This window comes from Manis pentadactyla, chromosome 3, assembly GCF_030020395.1.
Source record: "Manis pentadactyla isolate mManPen7 chromosome 3, mManPen7.hap1, whole genome shotgun sequence".
NCBI lineage: Eukaryota > Metazoa > Chordata > Mammalia > Pholidota > Manidae > Manis > Manis pentadactyla.
In genome coordinates, this window is record NC_080021.1 from 55,862,161 (window position 1) to 55,888,183 (window position 26,023).

A 26,023-nucleotide genomic window follows, 5' to 3' on the forward strand; every position below is an offset into this window, starting at 1 on the left:
GAGAATATTAAGGGAATGTGGCAGAAAAGTTGTACATGGCATTTATTAAAACATACATTAAATGGTGTCTGGGCAGCATTAGAAGCCCACTCTCATTTAAGGGTAGTGGGCATAAATTTAAAAAATCACATAGTCAAAATATTCTTTTCCAGCCATATTTAGCTATGCATATGTGGCTAAGAATAAGTTTACAGCTGGATTTAACCTGGATTGTGTTTCAGTAAAAAAATCAGTGCCTGTGTCTATAGACCTAAGGATCATATCTAGATCAATCACCTCACTTTTCCAACAATTCTTGGAAATCAGAAATTGCCTTCTGTTAAAAATACATTTTCCAGTAATTTTTCAAATTTCAGAATAGTTTAAGGATTAAGGTATGAATTTAAAGATTTTTTTAAAAGAAGTGTTTAGTATATCACATTCATCTGTTAATCACTTCTCTTTATACAGTTAATAATTTCATTTGAGCACAATAATCTCAGTGTGTTTAAATATACAATATTTAAAGCATCATATTTAAATTTATCACTACAAATTCCTGCTAGCATACTTTGTATTTAACTGCCTAAAGTTGGTAAATTGTACTACGTATCAGTAGGAAATATTATCTGAAGTTTTAAATTTTAAAATTTCCATGTGTTGTCATTTCATTTGTATAATAATCATTTAGAATAATGATATTAAGCTCCCAGTAAAAAGTACTGATATGATGTATATGTATAATCTATGTGAATATTGTATATTATACTGTTATCATATTTATGCATTTATGATTATATTTATCATGATTATTTAATTATAAATAATGTATGTTGTCATATATAAATATAAAATTATGACTATATACATTTATTTATAAAATCACATATTCCAATAATTATTTTATAGAGTGTATCACTCACTCACAACCTTTCCTTTAGGCTATCCGCACTGTCCAACTTGCATTCAACTCCAAGATTTCTAAAAATGAAAGAGGTTAATTAACTGAGTTTTGTTCAGAAAGAAGTAAGTGACTCTTATCTCTCCATTTCCCAAAACAGGTCTGGGCAAGATATTCTCAGAATACATATACCCCTTTGTTTAGGAACCTTACCAGTGGGCAAATACGATGTTAGCAGTTCTTTTAGAACATAACTTAGAAACGGTTATATAGTCTGTTTAAAAGCCTGACAGTATAAAATAACATTAAGTGAGAAGGTAATGACCAGATTTTGCAGAACTTACAGATAATTTTAAATATTTGGATCACTTAATGGCCACTAGAAACCAGTAAATGCATAATATAGGTAACATAATCAAATTTCCCATTTCAAAAATTAGTCTACAAGCTCCATGAAAAATAGTTTGAAGGGAACATGTGTAACTGTAAAAATGGGTAGGAGGCTATTGGATCTACATGGAAAAATGATGCCATTTTAATATAAAAATAACTAATTCAAAAAGATATATGCACTCCGATGTTTAATTCAGTATTATTTACAATAGCCAAGATATGGAAGCAACCTAAGTGTCCACTGATCCATTGACAGATGAATGGATAAAGACGTGGTGAGAGGAGGGATAAAAGATGGCCGAGTGAGAAGACAAGGCAGAAACCTCCTCTCCTACACACACCAAGGAAGCAACAACAGCAAATACAACTAACCCTGAAAATGATATGAGGACTCCAGAACAGACTACCTAAACCTAGTGAAGAAGATCACATAGAGAAGGGTAAAGTGGCACAGCCATGATCATTTAGTACACTAGCTGCACCCCAAGCACAGCAGGAGGAAAAAAAACACAGAAAGGGATAGCATTCAGAAACTCTGCACACTGGGGATCTGCTGTGGGAACATGAGTCCACAGTGCATTGGGTTTTGGTGATTAGTGTGACTGGATACCAGGGAGAATTAGAGCACTCTGGAAGGCTGAGATTCCTGCAGCTTGTGGAGGACAAGCATGTTCCATGGGTGCTGCTGAGACCCAACACAGATGCAGCAGTTTAAAATATTGACCAGAAGTGGGAAGGGTGTTAGAAGGGTGAGGGTTGGATAGAGCTCTCTCCACAGGAGAAAGGACAGGTGGATGACACTTTCCCAGCACTCCACTGGCCCAACTGGTCATGCAGTCATGGGAACCCTAAATGCTCTATTCCCCACACTGGTGGGTCAGCCTCAGTGTGCTTCCCTGTGTACCTACCTGCTTGCCCAGCCTGCTCATTCCAACAGTGTCAGAATTTACTACCTAGCAGGCACAGGGAGGCTTTGGCAGCTTTTTGGGGGCTCTCTCAGTCCAGTTAGGGAGGTACCTGTGGGAACCTATCTGATCACCCTTTACTCCTTGCAGGTGGCCCAGCCTGAGGCCACACACCCATGCTCCATACATCAGCGCCCTCACACCCAGCTGCTGTGTGCAGAAGCACCTCAACACTGTGCACGTTTGGGCACATCACAAGCCATTAAATGACTGCCCACACCTTCTCCCTGCAGGACCACCATTCCTGCAGGGCAGGCAGAGGAAGGCCCCGCACACAATCTCAGCATAAACACCACTGCTGAGCTCACAAAAGGCCAGATGAGGAATGGGATAAGCCACTGCTGGCAGACAGAGAGAAAGGTGTCCCCAACCATAACCCAACAGCAACTTGGGCTCCACATAAAAGGAGAACCAGGCACTAGTGAGTAAAATGTCTTGAGCTTCTAGGAAGAACAGGATGCTATCTATATAAAGCCATTACTTTATAGACCAGGAAGCATAGAAGATGCACCTAATATGAAGGAAGAAAGACAGAAACCCTGGAAAAATGAGGAAAAAGGATATGTTCCAAACAAAATACAGGATGAGACAACAGAAAGAGAGCTAAGTGAAACCGGAATCAACAATCTTCTTCATAAAGATTTCAAAGTAACTCACATGTATGCTCACTGATCTGTGCAGAGTATTGACCTCAGGGAGGACTTCAACAAAAAGAAGAATTGAAAAAGAGCCACTGAGAGCTGAAGAATACAGTAACTGAAATGAAATATACAATGGAGGGAATGAATAATAGATTCTGCAAGGAGAGGGGACAATGAATGAAATGCAAATTAGAGAACAGGAAAACAAGCTGAGAAACCAAAAAAAAGAATCTCTAGAAATGAGAGGATGCTAAAAGAGAGCTGTGTGACAACTCTAAACTAAACAATAATCACATGATAGGGGAACCAGAAGGAGAAGAGAGAGACAAAGGGGTAGAAAGTCTCCATGAATACATAATTGCTGAAAACTTCCCCTATTTGGGGAAGGAAACAGACATTTAGCTCCTGGAAGGGCAGACTGACAATAACAGAAGGAATCCCAGGAAGACAAAATCAAGACATATAATAATTAAAATGACAAAGATTAAGGATGAGGAGAGGGCACTGAAAGCAGACAGAGAAAGAAAAAAGAATTACTTAGTAAAAGGGAAATCCCATCAGGCTATCAGCAGATTTCTCAGCAGAAACCTTACAGGCCAGAAAGGAGTGGCATTAAATATTTAATGTTTTGAACATTCAACCAAGGATCTTCAACCAAGAATCCTCTACTCAGCAAGATTATCATTCAAAATTGAAGGAGAGACTAAAAATTTTTCAGATAAATGAAGGCTAAAGGAATTTATAACCACTAAATCGGCATTACTGGATATGTTAAAGGGACTGCTATAGACGTAAATATTCCTAAGGCTAAATAGTTTTCACCAGTGAAAATAAACTCACAGTAAAAGTAGTAGACCAACTACTTACTAAGCAAGTATGAAAATAAAACAAAAAAAGAGCAACAAAACAAACTATACACAAAATCACTTAAGGGATACAGAAAAAGTAAAGATTATGATATCTAATACATAAAGTGTGAAGGAAGAAAAAGAAGAAAAAAAGTAACTTCAGATTGTTTTTGAAATAAAACAATAATCAACTTAATATAGACTGTTATACAGTGAGGAAGCTATCTTTGAACTTGATAGTAACCACAAACTTAAAGCCTATAATAGATACATAAAAAATTTAAAAAAAGAACTTCAATAACAACACTAAAGAAAACCATCAAATATCAAGAGAAGAGTATATGTAAGAAGAAAGGAATAGAGAGGAGCTAAAAGATACTACCAGAAAAAAATGAACAAAATGGCAGTAAGTACATGCCTAACAATACATACCTTAAATGTAAATGGATTAAATGCACCATCAAAAGACACAAATTGCCAGAATGGATGAAGACCCAGTGATATGCTGCCTACTAGAGACACATTTCAGACACAGACATACAAAGACTAAAAGTTAAGGGATGGAAAAAGATATTTCATGCAAATAAAATGGATTAAACAGGAGTATCAGTAGTTATATTAGATAAACTAGATTTCAAAACAAAGAAAGCAACAAGAGACAAAAAAGGACATTACATGATGATACAGAGGTCAGTCCAACAAAAGGATATAACCATCACAAATATATATGCACCCAATATAGAAACAACTAAATACGTAAAACAACTGCTAGGAGAATTAAAGGTGGAAACTGATAGCAACTCATTCGTATTAGAAGACTTTAATATACCACTTATATCAAGTGACAGATCAACCAGACAGAAAATAAATAAGGAAACAGGCACTGAACAATAGATTGGATCATATGGAATAACAGATATCTACAAAACCTTCTACCCAAAAGTAGCAGAATGCATATTTCTCTCAAGTGTACATGAAATGTTCCCCAGAATAAATCACCCACTGGGCCACATAAAAAGAGCCTCAATAAAATTAAAAAAGACTGAAATGTATCAAGAAACTTCTCAGCCCACAATGGTATGAAACTAGAAACAAATTACTCAAAGAAAACAAAAAGCCCACAATTACATGGAAGCTAAACAACATGTTTCTAAATAATCAATGGATCAATGATCAAATCAAAAAAGAAATCAAGCAATACATGGAGACAAATGAAAACAAAAATGCAACAGTCCAAAATTTGTGGGACATTGCAAAAGTGGTTCTAAAGGAAATACAAAGCAATACATGCCTACCTCAAGAAACAAGAACAATGCCAAATAATCTAAACTCACCATTAAAGAAACTAGAAAAACGAGAACAAATGAAATCCAAAGTTAGTATACGGAGGGACAGAATAAAGATCAGAGAAGAATAAGACAATAGAAAATATCAGTGAAACCAGGAGCTCGTTCTTTGAAAACAATAAAAAAGAATAGACAAACCCCTAGCCAGACTTATCAAGAATAAAAGGAAAGTACACAAATAAACTAAATCAGAAGCAAAAAAGGAATAGTCATAATGGATACCACAGAAACACAAAGAATCATTAGAGAAGTCTATGGAAAAGTATATATCAATGAATTGGACAACCTATAAGAAATGAACAAATTCTTAGAAAAGTATAATCTTCCAAAACTGAGCCAGGAAGAAACAGAAAATCTGAACAGACCAATTATTAGTAACAAAATTGAATTGCAATAAAAAAGAACTCCCAACAAATAAATCCAGGCAGGAATAAATGGCTTCACAACTGAATTCTACCAAAATCTGAAGAACAGCTAATACCCATCTTTCTTAAATTATTCCAAAAAATAGAAGAGAAGGGAAGTTTCCCAAACTCATTCTATGAGGTGAATTACTCTAACATCAAAACCAAACAAAACACTACAAAAAAAGAGAGAAAACTTTAGACCAATATTCCTGATAGACATAGATGCAAAAACCTCAACAAAATATTAGCAAACCAAATTCAAAAACACATCAAAAGGCTCATTCATCATGAACGAGTTGGATTTATTCCAGGGATGCAAGGACTTACAATATTTGTAAATCAATCAATATCAAATACCAAATTAACAAAAAGAAGGATAAAACTTACATGATCATCTCAATACATGCTGTAAAATTATATTACAAAATTAAACATCCATTCTTGTTAAAAACTCTCAACATAGTGTATATAGAGGGTATGGACTTCAACATAATTAAGGCTATATATGACAAACCCACAACTAACATTACACTCAATGGCAGAAAGCTGAAATATTTCCTTCTAAAATCAGGACAAAACAAGGTTATCCATTCTCACCACTTTTATTCAACACTGTACTGGAAGTCCTAGCCAGAGGAATCAAAGAAGACAGAGATAAAAGGCATCCAAATTGATAAGGAGGAAATTAAACTGTCACTATTTCCAGAAGACATGATATAATAAATAGAAAACTCTGAAGACTCCTCTACAAAACTATTAGAATAATGGATTCAGTGCAGTTGCAGGATACAAAATTAATACTCAGAAATCTATGTGTTCCTATATACTAACAATGAACCAGCAGAAAAAGAAATCATGAAAACAATTTCATTTAAAATTCCATACAAAAGTATAAAGTATCTAGGAATAAACCTAACCAATCAGGTGAAAGACCTACACTCTGAAAACCAAAAGATGCTCGTTAGAGAAATTAAAGAAGACACCAATAAATGAAAATCTACTCCATGTTCATGGATAAGAATTAATATAGTCAAAATGGCCATCCTGCCCAAAGCAATTTACAGATTCAGTGCAATCCCTACCAAAATACCAACAGCATTTTTGAATGAACTAGAGCAAACAATCCTAAAATTCACATGGAACCACACACACAAAAAAACAACACAATAGCCAAAGCAATCCTCAGAAAGAGAACAAAACTGAGGGTATTATGCTTCCTGACTTCAAGCTATACTACAAAGCTACAGTAATCAAAATTGTATGGTACTGACCACATGAACAGATCCACAGATAAATGGAACAGTATAGAGAGCTCAGATATAAACCCACACATATATGTCTGATTTATAAAGGAGCCATGAATATACAATGGGGAAAATACAGTCTCTTCAAAAACTGGTGCTGGGAAAACTGAACAGCTACAAGCAAGAGAATGAAATTGGGTTACTGTCTAATCCATACACAAAAGTAAAGTTGAAATGGATTAAAGACCTAAATGTAAGACATGAAACCATAAACCTCTTAGAAGAAACATAGGCAAAAGTCTCTGGAAGATAAACATGAGCTATTTTTTGTTTTTTTGGATACATTTCCTCTGGCAAGGAAAACAATTAAAAAATGAACAAGTGGGACTGCATCAAACAAAAAAAGTTCTGAACAACAAAGGACACCATCAGCAGAACAAAAAGTCAACCAACAGTATGGGAGAATATATTCATAAACAATTTATCTGATAAGGGGTTAATATCCAAAATACATAAAAAGCTTACTCACCTCTATACACACACACCAAAAAAAAAAAAATTAAAAAATGGGTACAGGACCTAAACAGACACTTCTCTAAAGAAGAAATACAAATGGCCAACAGGCACATTGAAAGATGCTCCATATCACTAATCATCAGGGAAATAAATATCAAAATTACAATAAACTACCACTTCATACCCGTTAGGATGGCCGCTATCCAAAAGATAGGAAATAATAAGTGTTGGTGAGGATGTGGAGATAAGGGAACTCTCCTTCACTGTTAGTAAGAATGTAAATCAGTCTAGCCACTGTGGAAAGCAGTATGGAGGTTCCTCAAAAAATAAAAAATAGAAATACCTTTGATCCAGTAATTCCACTTCTAGAAATTTACCCAAAGAAAACAAAGTCCCTGATTCAAAAAGATATGTGCACACCTATGTTTATCACCACACTATTTACAATAGCCAAGATATGAAAGCAACCTACATGTCCATCAATAGATGAATAGATAAAGAAGATGTGGTACATATATAAAATGGAATATTATTCAGCCATAAAAAAGAAAGAAATCATGTCAATGTGACAACATTGATGGTGGACCTGGAGAGTATTATGCTATATAAAAAAAGCCAGCCAAAGACAAATACCATATGATTTCACTTATTTGTGAAATCTAAAAGCAAAGCAAAATAAAATGAACAAAAGTGCAGTAGACTCATAGATACTGAGAAATGACTGGTGATTACCATGGGGGACTGCTTGGGGTAGATTGGTGGGGAGGGTGGGGGGGATAAAAGGGCACAAAATTCTCACAGTATAAGCTGATCACAAGGAGAGCAGTACAACATGGAGAATATAGCCAATGATTCTGTAACATCTTTCTATGTTGAGCAGATGGTAACTGCCCTTGCAGGGGTGAGGATTTAATAATATGGGCAGCTGCTGAACTACTCAGTATGTTGTATAGTTGAAACCAATATAAGACTGTATATCACTGATACTTTAATTTAAAAAATAATAATAAATAAAAATTTTAAGATGTGGTACATATATACATGGAATATTACTCAGCCATGATAATGAATGAAATCGTCCATTTTTGACAACATGGATGGACCTAGAGGGTATTATGCTAAGTGAAATAAGTCAGACAAAGACAAATGCTATTTGATTTCACTTATATGTGGAATCTCAGTAACAAAACTAATGAACAAAAAATATAGAAATAGACTCATAAACCCAGAGAACAGGCTCATGGCTGCCATAGGGTAGGTGGTTGGGAATATAGGTATAATAGGTGAATGGGATAAAGAAGTACAAACTTCCAATTTATAAATTAAATTAGTCATGGAGATGAAAGTACAGCATAGAGAACATAGTGTATGTTGACAGTAACTACACTTATTGTTGTGAGCATTTAGTTAGGTATATAATTATCAAATAACTGTTGTACATATGAAACCAATAAAATATTATCAACTATATTTCAATAAAAATATAAAAAGTAAAGTTATGTCAAAGGAAATGTAAATAGTGAATGAATTAGAGGTAAAACTGTCAGAGACTGTAAATGGAGAGTAGTGAGTATAGGGAGTATACAGGGCAAGTTCTTATTCTTTGCCTTATTACATGACTGGGATGTGTAGTGATAACATTCACAGACCTGGAAAACAGAAACAAAAATTTATGTCTGGAAGGAAATAGAGATTTTTCTGGGTACTGAAAAAGATGTTGTTCAGGAATCCTCTTCAAAATGTCACCCAAGTTGTAAAGATCTGTTCATTAGAGAAGAAATCATGCTGAAAATATAAACATAAAAGTCATCTTCATATGGCAATACATGGTACCATATACATAGTGAGAGCAGTTAAGGAAAAAAATAGAGTAAGAAAAAAAAAGATTCTAAGACTAAGACAATAATTTACACAAAACTTAGAAGATCATGCTAGAAGGAGACTGAGAGTGGAAAAAGTGTGAGGTTAAAAAGACGAGGGTTATGTCATGAGGCAAAAGAATGTTAAACACAGTTAAGTGAACAGTTTGGAAAAGTTCTCTGAGACCAAGTAAATTTGAGAATAAAAAATGTCAAAGTAACTTTAATGGAAGACTTTTTGTTATTAGCACTGGTTGTCTGGTTAGAGAAATGGAAGCAGAAGTATAATTAGAATGGTTTAAAGATGAAGTGAGCAGTGAGAAAATAAAGCATGTGAATATACCTATCTGTTTTGAAATGGTTTACTTGGCCATTCACAGCCCCACTCAGAGACCTTGTTTTGCTACTAAAGGGTTTTTTATTCCCTCCCATGATTACACTGTATTTATTAAACAAACCACTGGTTGGGGGGAACCCTCTCACTGAGGAAACAGATGGCCAGGAATTCTCCCAGGCCCTCTTGCAAATGACTAGGAAATGTCTCAGCTGGAGGCTGCTATTCAAGCTTAACAGGAGCAATATTAGAGGCTTTCCCCTCTAAAGTGAACTGGTCTGAGGTTGAATTGTGCACTCAGAAAAAAGGAGAGCAACCTAAGGCTTCATTTGAACACTATACAAAATTTTCAAAGGCACATTGCACTAAACCCAGAAGCTCCAGAGCACATACAAGTGCTCATCTTTTTTCCATATAAATTAATGGTAATTGCTTCTTTTTACATCATTTTTGTTTACAAAAGTTTCAGAGAAACACTATACTTTCAGACAGCAAGGGAGACCTTTATACTGATTGAATGAATACTATGTGCCAGGAAAATACTGAGAATTAGTGATTCCTAAGATTTTCAAGTGATTACTGGGAATTTCAAGTCAAATATAAAGATTATTTTTATTTTTTTTCTATTAAGTCATATAGCAATATTTTAATAGAGTCTGAGTAAAATAGAAATGTGGTTTCATATTATTGCTTGCAGTCAGTGGATTCTATGAATTAAAGGAATGTCAATATAATTTTCACCAGTGTTTTCTTTCATAATTATATGCTTTGTATCTATAATAGAACAAAAATTCTTGTTAAAATTAAAACATTTAACCAAGTAGCCACTAGCCACATTGGTGACTAGTAGCATTAGGTGGCTATTTAAATTTAATAAATAAAATTTAAAATGAGTTCTTCAATCGTAATACAAATCTTCCTCAATATAACAATGTTGTTGAATTCCAATAAATCCATCCATCATAAGTGGAAAATATTATGTCAAAAATGTAATACACCTAACCCTCTGAATGTCATCTTATCTTAGCCTACCTTAGATGGAATCAAAACACTTAGATTAGCCTACAGCTGTACAAAATTATCTAACACAAAGCCTATGTTATAATAAAGCATTGAATATCTCATGCAATTTGATGAATACTGTACTGAAAGTGAAAAACATAATGATTATAAGTGTATCAGTTGCTTATCCTCAAGATTGCATTCCTGACTGGGAGCTGCAGCTCTCTGTCATTGTCCAGTGTCATGAGAGGGTTTAATACCACATATCTCTAGCCTAGGAAAATATCAAAATTCAAAATCTGAAGTATGGTTTCTACTGAAGGCATATCAATATTTTGCCATCATAAAGTTGAAAATTCCTAAGTTAAGCAATTGTAAGTCAGGGACCACCTGTCTTTACATTTCAAGTGACAAACAGGCTGTAACTCAGGGAAAATATGTTCCCAGCCCAGGGCAAATAACCTTTGAAGCCAAAATCAGTCAAAGGGAGAAATAAAGTGGGAGAAACCCATTTATTGCTTACAAGCAGTCATCTACTTCTGCTCACCAATATCTCTCATGACCTGGCTGAAAAATGATCCAAAAATACCTCTCCAGACCAGAGATGCCTGCTCACTCTCCATCCCCCTTGTAATCACCTATTGTTATGAAGATGGACTACTACTCTCCACCCCTTGGAAACCCCTATTGATAATGGAGATGCACTAGGGCCAGGTGAGAGAGTCTGCAAATACTGCAATTTTACCCACATAGGCACATGTGAATAGTGTCTACATTGAAAGAACAGGTAGGTGTATGAAATTTCTATTATTAGAAGTTCTAATAGACCATATTAATATAAACTTTAATTTGTCTTTTTAGTTTTTGACAATAGGCTATACTAATTTACAAAACATTTTCCCAGATTGTGATTTAGCCATACATTTTACAAGTGGTAATTCCAAGGTTCTTTTGTCAAATCATCTCTTCGTGCCTACAAATACTTAATGGTTTGGGATAGTGAGGAGGGGAGCAAAATATGAAGGCCTTGAGAGTTTTGAGTATAATTTCCCATCTTCAGAAATACAAATTATCCATTAAATCACTTTCACTGGGAAATTTTGCAGTAAAAAGTGATCCTCAAATATATGACAACAGTAAGCTTATTTTCCATATAATGTCCAATAACATCAATGTATTGTCTCATACTTAGGAAATACCTATTTAATAAAACTCTGGAAGACTTGTCTAATGAGATTTTTTAAAGGTATAGAATAGCACCAGATCTGATGTTTAAATGGTATCTCATGCCAACCTACATGGAGTATGGTAAGAATTAGAACCAATCAATCTGGTAGGAAACTTATGGGGATTCTTTGGCTTATCAATATCTTGGTGTTTCACACTGAAGCAGAAACCATGTCAGTTATGCCATGTATATTGTATAGTTTACTTGCCATTTAGTTCTAAGATTAGATAGACATTTTACTTTAATAATATGGCTATTTCCAATGAATAGAGATACATTTAATCCAACCAGCTTCCAGAGATTAGGCTGAAGAATACAGAAATTTAAAGTCACTATCAATAAAATGTAAATTATTCTTCAAGAATAATTTTTTCTCAGGAAAAAAAATAATCACCCTCAAGTAGCAAAACAGTCAGATCTTTCTCTCAAAATTCTCTCTAGAGGAAAATTGCCTAAAAATGTCTAAACAAGTTTTCATCAAATTCACCAAAATAAAGGGTGATATCTAGAGAAAACAAAGTCATGGTGGTATATATTTGTAAGTTATTGTCCCAGTTGATTTTTCCAAACTTTAGATCACACAGCTCATCTGCAGATAGGAGAATTAAAACTTAAGCAATAATTTCTTGGAATGATTAATGCACTTCTTTCAGTCAACAAAAGTGTGTTTATCTATTGCAAATAGTCAAGTTATATGCTTTTACTTCTTTTTACTTTTACTAGTTAAAATATTTATTTGGGAATTAAAATACACAACATATTTCTAATGTATTAGTGATATTCTAGCTTTGGAACTGTCTCTCTTGCTGCTTTGTATGTAAGATTTGTAGGGTTTTAGATTTCTACTTTGTATATAAGATTTCTAATTTAGAGAATTGGAGTAGAACAGAGAAATTATTTTGAAATTGGTATAAAACAAAAAAACAAAAAACTTTTGCTTCAGCATCCTGGGACCATGAATACAAGAGGAAAAGCAGGGAATTTATTTGCTTAGATGCACAGTTAGCTTAACACTTCAGATACAGTAAGTGCATAATTCAAAGGAATTTTTTTCTGCCTTGCATAAGGTGTTTTCCCCCCTTTTTATGTTCCTCCACTGAATGAGAAATCTGTCTGGAACTTAACTTGCATTTTCTGTTTTCAAAATTGCCTCTATAATGTTCTTGGAAGTTATTTTCCTGATAATCCTAAGGAGTTTGCCAAGCTATTACAATTTTGCTTGTAATTGCACTAAAAATGTTAATTAATTTTGAATGATGTATTGAAGATACTGACTCTTCCTCCATTTACTGCTGTTTTATTTTTTGTTCATCTGATTATGGATTGAAAGAATTCAACTTTTGATAAAGAAATAAGCGAGTGGAAGACATTTTCTATGGCTAATCTAACTTCTCAGTACTAGTACTGAGTAATAATTCATACAAGGTTGACCTTTATGAAAATGAAGTTGTGGTTTAATGAATAGCATTTAGAGGACAAAAGCAGGTCAAATTTAATCCTTCTCCCAAATTTTACCAGATGTCTCTATTGTATTAGTAGATAGCAAAATTGGCCACATAACTTTCTCCTCTATATAACCACAACAGCATCCAAAATAAATTTTCCTCTTATCAACAAATGGAATCTTTTTCCATCCTTTGAATGCAGGCTTCATGCTCTGCTTTGGGCAATGGTAGAGTGGTAAACATGACAAAGTGACCTTGAAAAGTGGTTGCCCATCAGGGCTTATCTTCTTTTACTGCTTTTGAAATGTTGCCACCATATACAATCCTGGGTTACCTTCCTGGAGGATGAACACAGGAGAGAGTCTCTGATGTATAGCCACCCAGACAAAAGCCTTCATAAACCAGCACCAGCTGACTGCAGATTCATTAGCCAACAGGCCTAGACTAGAACAGAACATGTAATCCCAAATTATTTCTCTGCAAATTGTAGGCTAAATATATGGATTGGGTGGTTTGTTATACTGTAAAATCTATCTGATACATATGTAAATTTTGATTATGGCAGATAGATTCTGATTTCCTTAAAGCCACTGATTATCTGTTGTAATATATCTTGATTCAGAATGGTGGATACCGGGGGGAAATAAGTATAGTTTCCCTTCTTGTTAATCCCAAACTCTCTTCACTTTTGAATATAATGTGCACCTGTCCATTGATTTGTCACCAAAATCCTGATGTCTGATATTCAGAATCATTTCTACCTGCTTTTCCCACATTTGATCATCCATTAATGATCTGAGTCTTCTCATTCTTATTTGTTCTTACTATGCAGAATTGTTGTGTCCTTACAATGGCCAGGTCTCCATCCCACCTCTAACCTGCAGTACTGACAAAACACATGGGCAAATTACCCATAATTTTATGGCTGGCATATTTATACTGCCTCAGAGGACATATTGGGAACACAGGAAACTGAAGAACAAACAGCAACTCTCTTTAGAGTTTTTATATTGACATTTCCTCAAATAGGAGGAACAGGAAGTGAGGGAGTCTCGGGAACAGTGAGTTTAAACAGGATATCACAGCCCATAAACTATTAGGTAATGTGCAAGGATCCTTAAGCTGGAAAGCAAAAAGAACTTAAGAATTAGGTAACCATTTCTGTTAGAAATCTAAATTTGGCTTTTGATGTTTTTTTCTGAATAGTTAATAAGAGAAAGCAACATTCATGCTGATGATGGATAAGAGGGAGCTAACAAGTTACCAGAACTGAAGTCAGGATTGACTGTTTAACAATAATAATTGCTCTCATTCCCATAAACTGTTTACATACTGATGGCTAATTGCCAAGCAGTACAACAGTAATTGCATATATCACTATTTATGATTCAGAGTCAGTCTCTGCCTTATTGACAACAAATTGTGTGTGTGTACATATACAATACAGGTATTACGATAAAGTAATGCAGGTATTAAGGCAATGAATTTGAATCTATGAGTTAGTTATGCATTTAAGTTAGCTACATCATTGTATAATTACTTATTCCTTTCTTATGTCTCCATTGTTTTGCTCAAATAGTATGACAACCCATACAGAATTAATGAAGTTATTTAAGGGAGTTATCGCTCTTTGGGAGCTGAAGAAACAATCAGATTCTGGTTAATTTTTAAAATGGTTTTCTTTTAAATTATTCTATCACAGCTGCTCTTTGGTTTTACCAATTTGTTAGATTAAAATAATTATGGTAAAAAGTAACCACATTTTATTTAAAATTAACTTGAAAAAATAAGGGACTGTCTTAGAAAGACATAAGCATGTTCAGGGTCAGGCTTTGGAATAATGCTTTACTAGGACCTCAACTATCACTAGAATCTGCAGCATCTACATGCAGATCAATGTACCTTCACCTCTCTTTCAATTCAGCCTTTTGCTTTCTGCACTCATATCTTCATTTTTAGCAGTTTCAACAGATTTTCACCCTAATGTAACAATTTTACATTGGCAACCTCAGCTTGTTTTAAATACTCTTTAGATTCTGGCATATTTTAATAGAAGTAAAACATGGACTGTGTCTTGTTTTATGAAACATTGTCTAATACAGCATACATACAGTTTTTAATACTTCAATTTTAATATCTAAAAATTATTTCAAGGGGCCTGTCCTTGTTAATGATTGGGTAAGTAATTAAATAGGCATTATCATTTAGGAAATATTCCAAACAATATCCAATTCACAGTTAATGATGGCTGCCATAGCCTTACGCATTATACCTTCTTTAGAAAAGGATCTCTATCTAAGGATAAAAGGAAAAATATCTTGGTTGAAGAAACTTGGGGTAGTTTTATAGTTAGGGATATCTAGGGAAACTAAGATACATCTTACTTTGATCTAAAATCAGAGAGGGAAGCTTTTACAAATATTTCTTAATCTCTTGTCTGATACACTTTCTCTTTCTTGCTTTCTAATTCACTTCAATTGTAACTCCTATCACAATTCCATAATAATGGTTAGATTAGAGATTTCTAATTTTTCACTTCTGTAATCCAGTCTGTCACGGATGAGTAGAAGCTAGATCATGTAAGGCCTGTAATTTAGAATATCAAATTAAAATGATGGAGATATAAAGATAGTAAGATGTGTTAAACAGAAAGTTTCATGATCAGATTTGTTTCAAAATGGATTTTATCTTTGCTTTGTCACTGATGACATTAGTAGATAATTATAGACAATAGATAATTGTCTTGGTTGTAACTGAGAATATGACAGCATATTAAAGTCACGTAACATTATAAATAAAATTTCATGAATATTATATTCTTATACACTAAGTGAAGCAACAGATTAAAGCTCTTAAGGAAATAATTATTTCAGAGGTGAAACTAAATATTAGATGGGTAGTGAACTGTCCTAAAAATTTTTATATTTGTTATTATTGGCATGTTATACAAATAAACATGCCATAAACATGTATTTTAGATGAATTCAGATATTATACATATGACAAATTATTGATGAAGTAAAATAACAGAACCAAAATTATTCTGCAAATTGAACTCACTTATGTTATAACACTGTCTAATTCCTTTAAATTGTAAGTGTGGAAAGAGAAGATGCATGTATATGTATAACAAGGAAAGTAGTCATGTCCATGCCACACATTTAAAATAAGGACAAAACATTTACGTTCTTCCTTTTCCATTAAATGAATTAGAGATTAGAACTGGAAATGTTCCAAGTATTCAATTTTATGTGAAAATCCATTAAAGAGTATTATCTGAATCAAAATTTGAAAGGATTTCTTTTCTCCTGGGAGAACTTCAAAAGGACATTCCTTCTAAATTAATGCCACTTGTTACAACTTTTTAATTCTAATAAATAGTGCCTAATATAAGAATTCCATTTAATTTTCATGACAGAAAAAAACATAGAATTCTAAGAAGCACTGCCAACCAAATTCTTTAAAATGCTTATATTTGTAAATGGCAAGCAAACTTTTTAATATACCATATAGTTGGTGCCTAATTATTTTAACTACCTTTTGTTCAGACCAAATTAATAAACTAGGGTCCACCAATATTTTATTGTTATCAATATACTTCCCTATCCTGACTTTATCACCTTGAAGAATCTGCTGTTGAATGTAAACATCTTTCAATATTTCACAATTTACCCTTAACAACTTCCTATCTTTCCCTGGTTCTTTTACACTTACTCCAGTAGCTCCATAATTTGTTCAACTGATCACAGGCCACTTCAGCTGATGTGGAAGACAGCTCACTTCTTTCAGTTCAACAGAAAAAAACATATTTTACCTACATGAGATTAGCTGCTAGTCAGTAAAACATACTTTCAACAAATTAGTAGTTCTTCATAGCTGTCAGCATCATTGTACATTTAACCAATGTAATTCACTTAATGGATAAAAATTTACTAAAAATGAGTAAATGAAGCTATGGAACTAATTGATTTTGTAATAGAAAATGTTTCAAGAAAGTACTGTCATGCTACCACTCAAATATACCTAAACCACACTTCTTACTGCCTTTGACCCTTCCTGCATTAGCACTTCTGTGTATTTTTTAAATTATGTTGAAGCAATTACAGATTTACATGAAGTTGCAAAGGTAGCACAGAGAAGTCCTGGGTAGCCTTTAATCTTCCCCATTGCCTATTTATTATATAACAATAATACTAATATTAAAACAAATAAATTGACATTGGTTCAGTGTGTTTGTATGTGTGTGTAGGGTTCTGTGTGAATTTAACTCATGTGTAGCTTTGTGTAATTCCTACAACTGATATACCATCACCCATAATAAAGTTCTCCCTTACATTATACCTATGTAGTCATATTCACCCCTAATCCAAGACTATCACCACTTCAGCAACCATTAATGTGTTCTCAATCTCTATAATTTAATAATTTCAAGAATGTTATATAAAGAGACTCATTGGGTATGTATGCGAACCTCAGAGACTGTCATTTTCACTAAGCATAATGCCCTTGAGACCCATCACAAATATGTATGTTCCTTCCTATTTCTCAATAGTAGTGCATGATATGTATGTGCCACAGTATATTAATTTACATATTAAAGGACATTTTGATTATTTCCAGTTTTGGCTATTACAAATATTATTATTATGAACAATCATGTAGAGTTTTAGTGTGGACACCTTTTTCATATCCTTAATATATGAGCCTGCGAATATGATAACTGGGTTACACGGTGTTTATTTTTTTTTTAAACTGCCAAATTATTTCTCAGAGTGGTTATAACATTTTTAAACCATTTACATCCCAACCAAAAGAATTTCAAAGATCCAGTTTATCTGCATTATTGTTGGCGTTTGGTCATATATTGTTATATATATATATATTTGGATAGAATGCATAATAATATCTCATGGTGGTATAAATGTGTTTAGCCCTGACAGATGTTGTTCATCATGTTTTCATGTGCTTACTTACTCTCTGCATACCATTTTCATGTCTTTAGTTCATTTTTTAATTACATTTTTTATTACTGAATTCTAGTTTTCTTTACATAGTGAAGCTACAACTTATTTATCAGATACATGGTTTTCAAATATTTTTTCCAGTCTATAGCTTGTATTTACATCTTCTTAACCAGGTCTTTTGCAGAGCAAAGTTTTTTATTTTGATGAAATCCAATTTATCAATGTATTTTTCTTTTATGGAGTTTGTGTTTTAGGGCCAAGTCATTGATTTTCTCTTATTTTATTCTAAAAGTTTTATAGTTTTACATTTTAGAATGAAGCATATGGTACATCTTGAGTCAATTTTTGAGGTTCAGATTGAGGTGGGTTATTTATTTATTTCTGATGATGAATATCCAATAAGCACAGCAACATTTGCTGAAAAGGCACTGCATTCCTTCATTGAGTGGCTTCTCCAAGTTTGTGAAAAATCAGTTGCTTGAATGAGGAATTTCTGAGTTCTTTATTTTATTTCATTGATTTACATGTTTATCACTTTGCTAATATCATAGTCTTTATTATACAGTTAACCCTTGAACAATGCAGAAGTTAGAGGCACAGATCACCCACTCACACATAGTCAAAAATCCATATACCTTTTGACTTCCTGAATCAACTACTAATAGCCTACTGTTGATTTTATAGTAGCAAATGATAAAATAGACTAGTATTTCAAATATGCATTCATGACATACCTAGATTTTTATTAATTCTATTGATATTTTTAGGCTATGCAGTTTGTGAGTTTTTTATCTCCAATCTCCCAAATGTTTCCAATATATTTATTGAAAACTCTGCATATATGTGAACCTATGTAATTCAAACCTACGTTGTTCAAAGATTAAGTGTAATTACATAATAGTTTTTAAAATAAGTTTTTTAAAAATAGTTTATTCATTTTTGTTCCTTTAACTCTTAAACACATTTTAAAATAATACTTTCTGTATCTACAAAATTCATCCTAGGATTGTGAGAGTAACTGGGTTAGAATTACATATCAATTTCAGTACAACTAGGATTATATTAGTTAGCTGAGGCTGCCATAACAAAATACCATTAACTGAGTAGCTTAAACAACAGAAATTATTTTATCACAGTTTCAGGAGGCTGGAGGTCCAAGATCAGGGTGCCAGGAGGTCAGGTTCTTGTGAGGATTCCCTTCCTGTCTTGCAGCTGGTTGCCTTATTGCTGTGTCCTCCCATAAAGAGGAGAGGGTGTTAGCTCTCTGGTGTCTCACCTTATAAAGGTAATAATCTCATCATGAAGGCCCCAGATTGATGATTTCATATAAACCTAAATACGTCCCAAAGGCCTCACCTCCAAATACCATCACATTGTTGGGCAGGGCTTCAACATATGAATTTGGGAAGAGACAAACATTCAGTCAATAACACCACAGAATTCACCACCTAGTAATTCCACAAACTCCGTGATACTTAGCCTTTCTGTCTTCTCTCCACCTTACATAATCTTATTACATTTGTTTTATATATAAGGTCTAGGGTTTTCAGCTGTCCTTGGTAGAATGAATATGGGAAATACATTTAGTCCATCATTTTAAAAGCAGAACTGTTTTACCATTTTGGATGTTTGGTTTATCAGTATAATAACTTATTAATTTATAACATAGAACAAACTAAAACATTTAAAAAGCAGCCTGAGTGAACTAAATTATATTCTCAATATTCCTGTCCCCAAAAATGTACTGATTTTTTGGTAAAAAGAAAAACTTTTCTACAATATTAAGAATTTCTTTTTTATTCCTGTGGGGTTTAATTTTACAACAAAAATATTTCTATTTACCTTGAGAAATGTAGTGATATTCTGAAGTAGACACCAAATAATTATGATGTCAAGAAGACAGTGTATTTATCAAGTGAATCTGGCACATGATACATTATTCTGTGATTGAAGACAATTTTGAAAGAAATAATGGGCAAGATTTCATCCTTTGCAGAGCCTAAAATAAATAATATGTACATATATATTAAAGAAACAAAGTATTAATAAGCTAAACATACCCATTCATCCATCCACATATACATGTCTACATACATTCAAGGTATTTATTTTGTATCCAACATGTGGCAGATACTTAGATATTATCTAGCTTTTAAGTCATAAAGAAGGAGGGCATACACTTTACCATCAAGAAATTTATACGGTGGGAATGTAGGAGAAAGACAGAATTTGATACCCATATAACTTAGTATGATATAATATTGTATACATCTTAATAGGGCAGGGACAAAATTTTTTGAATGATATCTTACTGGGACTTGAAAGAGTCAGAAATTTTTTTTTATGACTATCATTTATATAGTACTCACTTTTCAAAAATGCTTTGCCCATATTAAATAATTTAATACTCATAATAATCCTGGGGTATAGGTCTTACTATTACCTCCATTTTTATATAGAAAGCCTAAGTCTCAGAGATACTGTTTTTAAAAAAATAACTGCTTGTACCCAAACAGCAAGTGTCAAGGTACTAGACCAAATGCTCTATGCTGTTTCTTCTAGAGAAAAGTTGAGACTTCAAGCATGAGTAAGAAAGGGGACAAGGGACATTGGCCATTTTTCCGACAAAGAAATACAAATTCAAAGACCAGAAGCAAGATGTAATAGTTCTTTCATGAACTTTCAATATGACTGGCTCTTTAGGGGCAAATGAATGAAGTAGCAATCAATATAGTTGTAAACTACACTGAAAAGTTTGAAATCTATCCTAAAAACAATGGAAAATCATTGAAAAGTTTTGAGCATGAGATAAATACAATAAGATTTATGTTTTAAAATATTAGTAGGGCTACTGAATAGGCATGAGATTACACAGGACCATTACTGTTTTTAGGAGCTCAATTAGGAAACACTACAGTGACTCAAGGATAGAGATGATCTCTGCAGGAACTTGAATAAAAAGCAGTTAAGATGAGTAAAGAAGGCAGATTCAACAAACATTTATGGCTGTCTATTAAAAGTGATTGACTAGAAATTATGACTGATGAAAGCAGTATGAGCTAAAGAATCTGCCCAAAATTCTAGCTTTCAAAATTGACTGACTTTACTCATTCCAATATAAGAAATGGGAAGTATTAGATGGGAAGAATCACAGATGTGTGGAAAGAGGTCATTCAGGGTTGTATGTTTAGACTGTTAATTGCTGAGAAATTAAAATGAAGAGTCAAGTTAATTATTAGAAATAAGTAATCAGAGATTATTTAATTCCATTCCTAGAAGAGAAAATTTAGAGATTTAAGTTTCCAGTCTCTTTAAAAGAACAACAAACAAAAAACTGTCTCACCCGTTTAAATAGATGTATAGGAGCATATTCTAAGTTTCTAAGTGGTTTCCTCTCTGTAGACACCATTGTCTCCAAGGATGATAGACATAACTTTCTTAGCTGTTGCACCAATGATTATCATATGATTCTATTTTCCTTATGCTGAATATTAATGGAAAACTCAGTTTTCTCAGTCCAGTAAGTAAGCAGTTCTTATAATCGAAAGGAGTTATCCAGAATCAACTCTTTGTGGTATCAATTTCTATGATTATTTGATTGAGAGCACAGATATTTACATTTTCTGACCTGAACTAGAAGATTAATGTGTTAGCAGGCTACTGAGTGTAGTTCACAATAGTAAGAGAAATGGTAAATGGCCTATGCCTCATGAAGGATGGGAATTAGAACAATGCCAGGGATCTCAGCATGGAATTTGACAGACTTATCTCTAGAATGCTGTTTCATTCTTTACCTTTGCTCACATGGTTTCCTCCACCAGGGAAGCTCTTCCTCCTTTATTTACCAAACCATGTTAGTCATTAATCCATAGGTTAGGCACTTCCTAGGCTTCCTACTCTAGATAATCATCTGTGAACTCCTACATATTTTGAGCTAAATTTCATTGTTTATATTCTCTTAACTCCCTATTTATCTAAGAGTCTGGAACTAAGTAGATGTTTACCTTCCTCACTACAAACTGTATTTACATCTGTATTTTTTGTATAGGCACTCAAAATCACTTACAATTATCAGTTCACTTGTTTTATCAATAATCCAAATTCTTCCCATGAATTCAAAATAGCATAGAGCAGTGGCAATTTATAAAAATAAATAGTAAAATATTCATGTGGTCTTTTCATTCAATTTGTCTTTCTATGAAATGTTTATTCATGTGTCATGTATTCATGTATCACCAGTTTGTCATTTGAAAACTTGGGGTTTTCTGGATTTTGTTTATTGAATTGGAGGTACTCCCTGTGAGAAGCTTTCCTCTTTGCCTCTTGTTTAAGAAATAGCTCTTTAATCAAAATTCATAAAAGAAAAAAAAACTTTTGCCATCTAGCAATTGAATATTTGGAGTTTATTTTTATTTTTGTTTTAAAGTAGGGATTCAAATTAAAATATTCTCAATATACTCTTCCATTTTAAGCTCTATCAACACAATAATCTATCCTGTCTACATTGATTTATGATGTAATCTATGTCATATCTCCAAAGTTTCCCTTTTATTACATGACTGATGCTGTATATCTCACTATTTTAAGGAACCTGTCCCATCTACATTATTTCGTTTCTTTTTTTGTCTCAATCTACCATTAGATTTTCTTTCAAATATATTTTCAAATTAATTGTTCAATTTTCCTTAAAAATTCTGGAGAAATGTCATAGGAAATTACACAGCACCTTTTCAAATAATTTGAGTAAAACTGTCATCTTTATAATGTCAAATTGTCATGCTCATAAAAATTATATGTTTCTACATTTATGTGTTAAGTCATTAAAATGTTTCCATAGATTTCTTGTACATTTTATTAGGTTACTACTTTTATGTGTATAATTTCTATTGTTATTGTAAAAGGGCTAATCAATGCAGAGATTCTCCAAGTATATTTCACAGCCCAGAGCCATTCAGTTCTCTATGGGGTTAGAGCCAGAGTAAATGCATACAACTGATTTTTCTTAAACAGTACACCTGACACATTTTTTGACATCTGTTGTCAGGTCTAAGATCTGCCTTTTAACTGCGTTAGGTTTCCACTTAGGGGATTATTTTATTTGCAAAGACACCATTTCATCTTTTAGATTTTTTCACTTCATGCATCTTTTTTTTTACTTGTTTGTGAAGCACAGTAAACAGGCATAATTCTGATGTTATCCTGATGTATCTGTATTTTCTACATAAAGTTATAAGGGCACTTTATTAATTCAGTACATAATCCTTACCAATTGTTCATACTTCCAGCTTTGTTAAATTTTTCTTAGTTACAATGAGCTATTGAACTCTAGATAATGCTTTATTTTTAATCTGGTGAGTTTTGAAAATGTTTCTCATTTACATTATTAATAGTATGATTTATATATTTAGATTCAATACTGAGCCTTCTTGCATTGCTGAGATAATTTCTTTATCATTATGTATTATTTGGGGATTTGCCATTGAAATCAGTAAGCCAATATTTTAAACATTCACATTTAAATTAATAACTGAATTAAGCCTATCATTTCATTTTTGTGCCTTTTTAAATGTTCTTTGAATTAGAGCCATTAGCTTCAAATAATGAGTGGGCCAATGTTCCATTCTTTTTCATTTGTTTCTTTGTTTTCTATTTTATGGAAATACTGTACCTTGAGTTTTTTGGTAGAGTTTGGCTGAAAATTTTTTCTTTGAGCATTTTGAAAGTGACAAATTTTGATTGCCAAGGAGAACTGATCAGAATGTATTATGTTTACACACATTGGGCTGTGATGCAGCAGTAAAAAGTAATAAGCTGCATAGATATTTAAAACATAGGATTTAGAGGAAAAGAAAAAATAAATATTATATGGCTTAAAATTATACATCATCATTTAGGTTTTCAAATATTCAATATTACCTGAGGATATACACTAAATACACTATTAGAAAATGCATTTGATTGAGTGTTGAGTGAATAATGGATATGGAGATGGGATATAAAGGGAAAAAAACTAAAATAAAATTTGAGCAGGGCTATGCATAAACAGACATTAGTGTGCCATGAAGTGAGAATAATTTACTCCAACCTCTGCACCTGACATTAAAAGCAAAAACAGTAACTGCCACCAAAAGACACTTACAGAGAGGTTTTTTTTTAAGAAAACAAAATCTCATTTAATGGACAAAGGAAGTCATCTTTTAAAATGTTTTCTCATGTCTCTGTCAATTGATCTAGGATTTTAATGTGAAGTAAAAGAACAATTTTCAACAGCTAAAAGGGCTAGATTCATTAAAGATCACATATATAAAATGGACTAACAAATGGATTTTATCTAGTCAAAATAGCCTACATTTTGCAGAGCTTCATTAAAACATCTGACTAAATTACTATAGTTTTACCTTAACTGCTGGTTTGCTCAAATTATTTATGCAAATAAGTTAATATATGAACAATTAGGTATTACTAGCAGACTGATAGACATTCTTGCCAGATGCTAATATCTGTCTGTAAACCTAATTTCTTTTGGCAATGACAGAACAAAGATAAGAATTTGGGATTACTGGTATAGTTGCCCACTAAATATTTTGATAACTATTATATCTTCCTTTCTGGTATATCTTCTTTCATGTCATGCTCTACCCAAGGAAAACTATACCATAAGTAGGATTCTAGATATTAATAACTGATAAAACCTCATTGTTTATTTCATAATAACTACAACATAAAACAGAGCTATTTTTTTCTAACATTTTTCTTAGCCTATCTTCCTAGTTAAGGATGAGTTGGATGATACTAATAAAGTTCAGTGCCCCAGGGAATGACAATAAATATAAGCAAAATTATTCTTATACTTCCATATTGTCAAAGTACTGTCATTAAACACAAAAGAACCCTAATTTAGTGGATCCTTTGCTCTATAGCCCCATTAGAAGTGTCAATATAGTTTACTGAAATTATGAGATGCCTCTGTTAAAGGGTCACTTTTTCAGCAACCCAGAGGAGTAAGCATTGGTAACCTTGTTTGCACTATGTAACCTCACCAATTCCAGGCCATAAATAACTGTATTATTCATGAAGACTATCCAGAATGTGAATCAATCTATAGGTATAATAAAACAATAAAATCATTCTATCTAGAAATTTAAGATTTTGTGTAAAATAACATATTTTCACTTGTAATGACATAAATTTGGGGTGAGGGAAACCATGTCTGGGTCATACTCAAGTGGAACAAATCCAATGAGTCTGCTGAAAAGATAATTAGAAATAAACACAAAATAGACATAAAGGAGTAGTAATAAATTGATATAAAGAGACAGCTTAAACACATGATTCTTGTAATTTTTCCAGTTCCTAGATAGTGTCTTTAGTACTTTGCTATACATTGAGAGTTCTGCAAGGCATTTCTCATTGTTGTAAACATTCACCTTTGATATTAAAGCCCTTTGAGAAGGATCTTTGATGAAAGATTTTTTATTTTGAAATATTTTCAGTTTACAAAAGATAGCTGCAAAGATAGTACAGTAAGTTCAACTACCCCTCATCCAACTATCCCTAAAGTTATCATCTTAGATAGCAATGTTTACCAAAAATAAGAATTTAACACCAGTGTAATACTGCAGACTTGACTCAGATTTCAGTTATAAATTACTAGAAGATGGAAATATAAATTTAAAAATTAAAAAAAGAAAGCATTATTTGAACAGCAGTATATTTTGAGAGTTGATTAACCTAATGAACAATTAATGAGTATTGCTAGAAGGCTTGGAGTTTTGTTTACTTTTATTTTCAAAATTTCTTAGGAACTACCATACACCTTCACATTAACATCTCAATTAATGTCTCTGGAATAGCTTCAATGGAATCTAATTCAGCATCAGGTACACTACCTAGAACATAGTAGGTGCTCAGTAGATAGTCTTTGAATTAATTTTTCTTATTCTCCACTTCT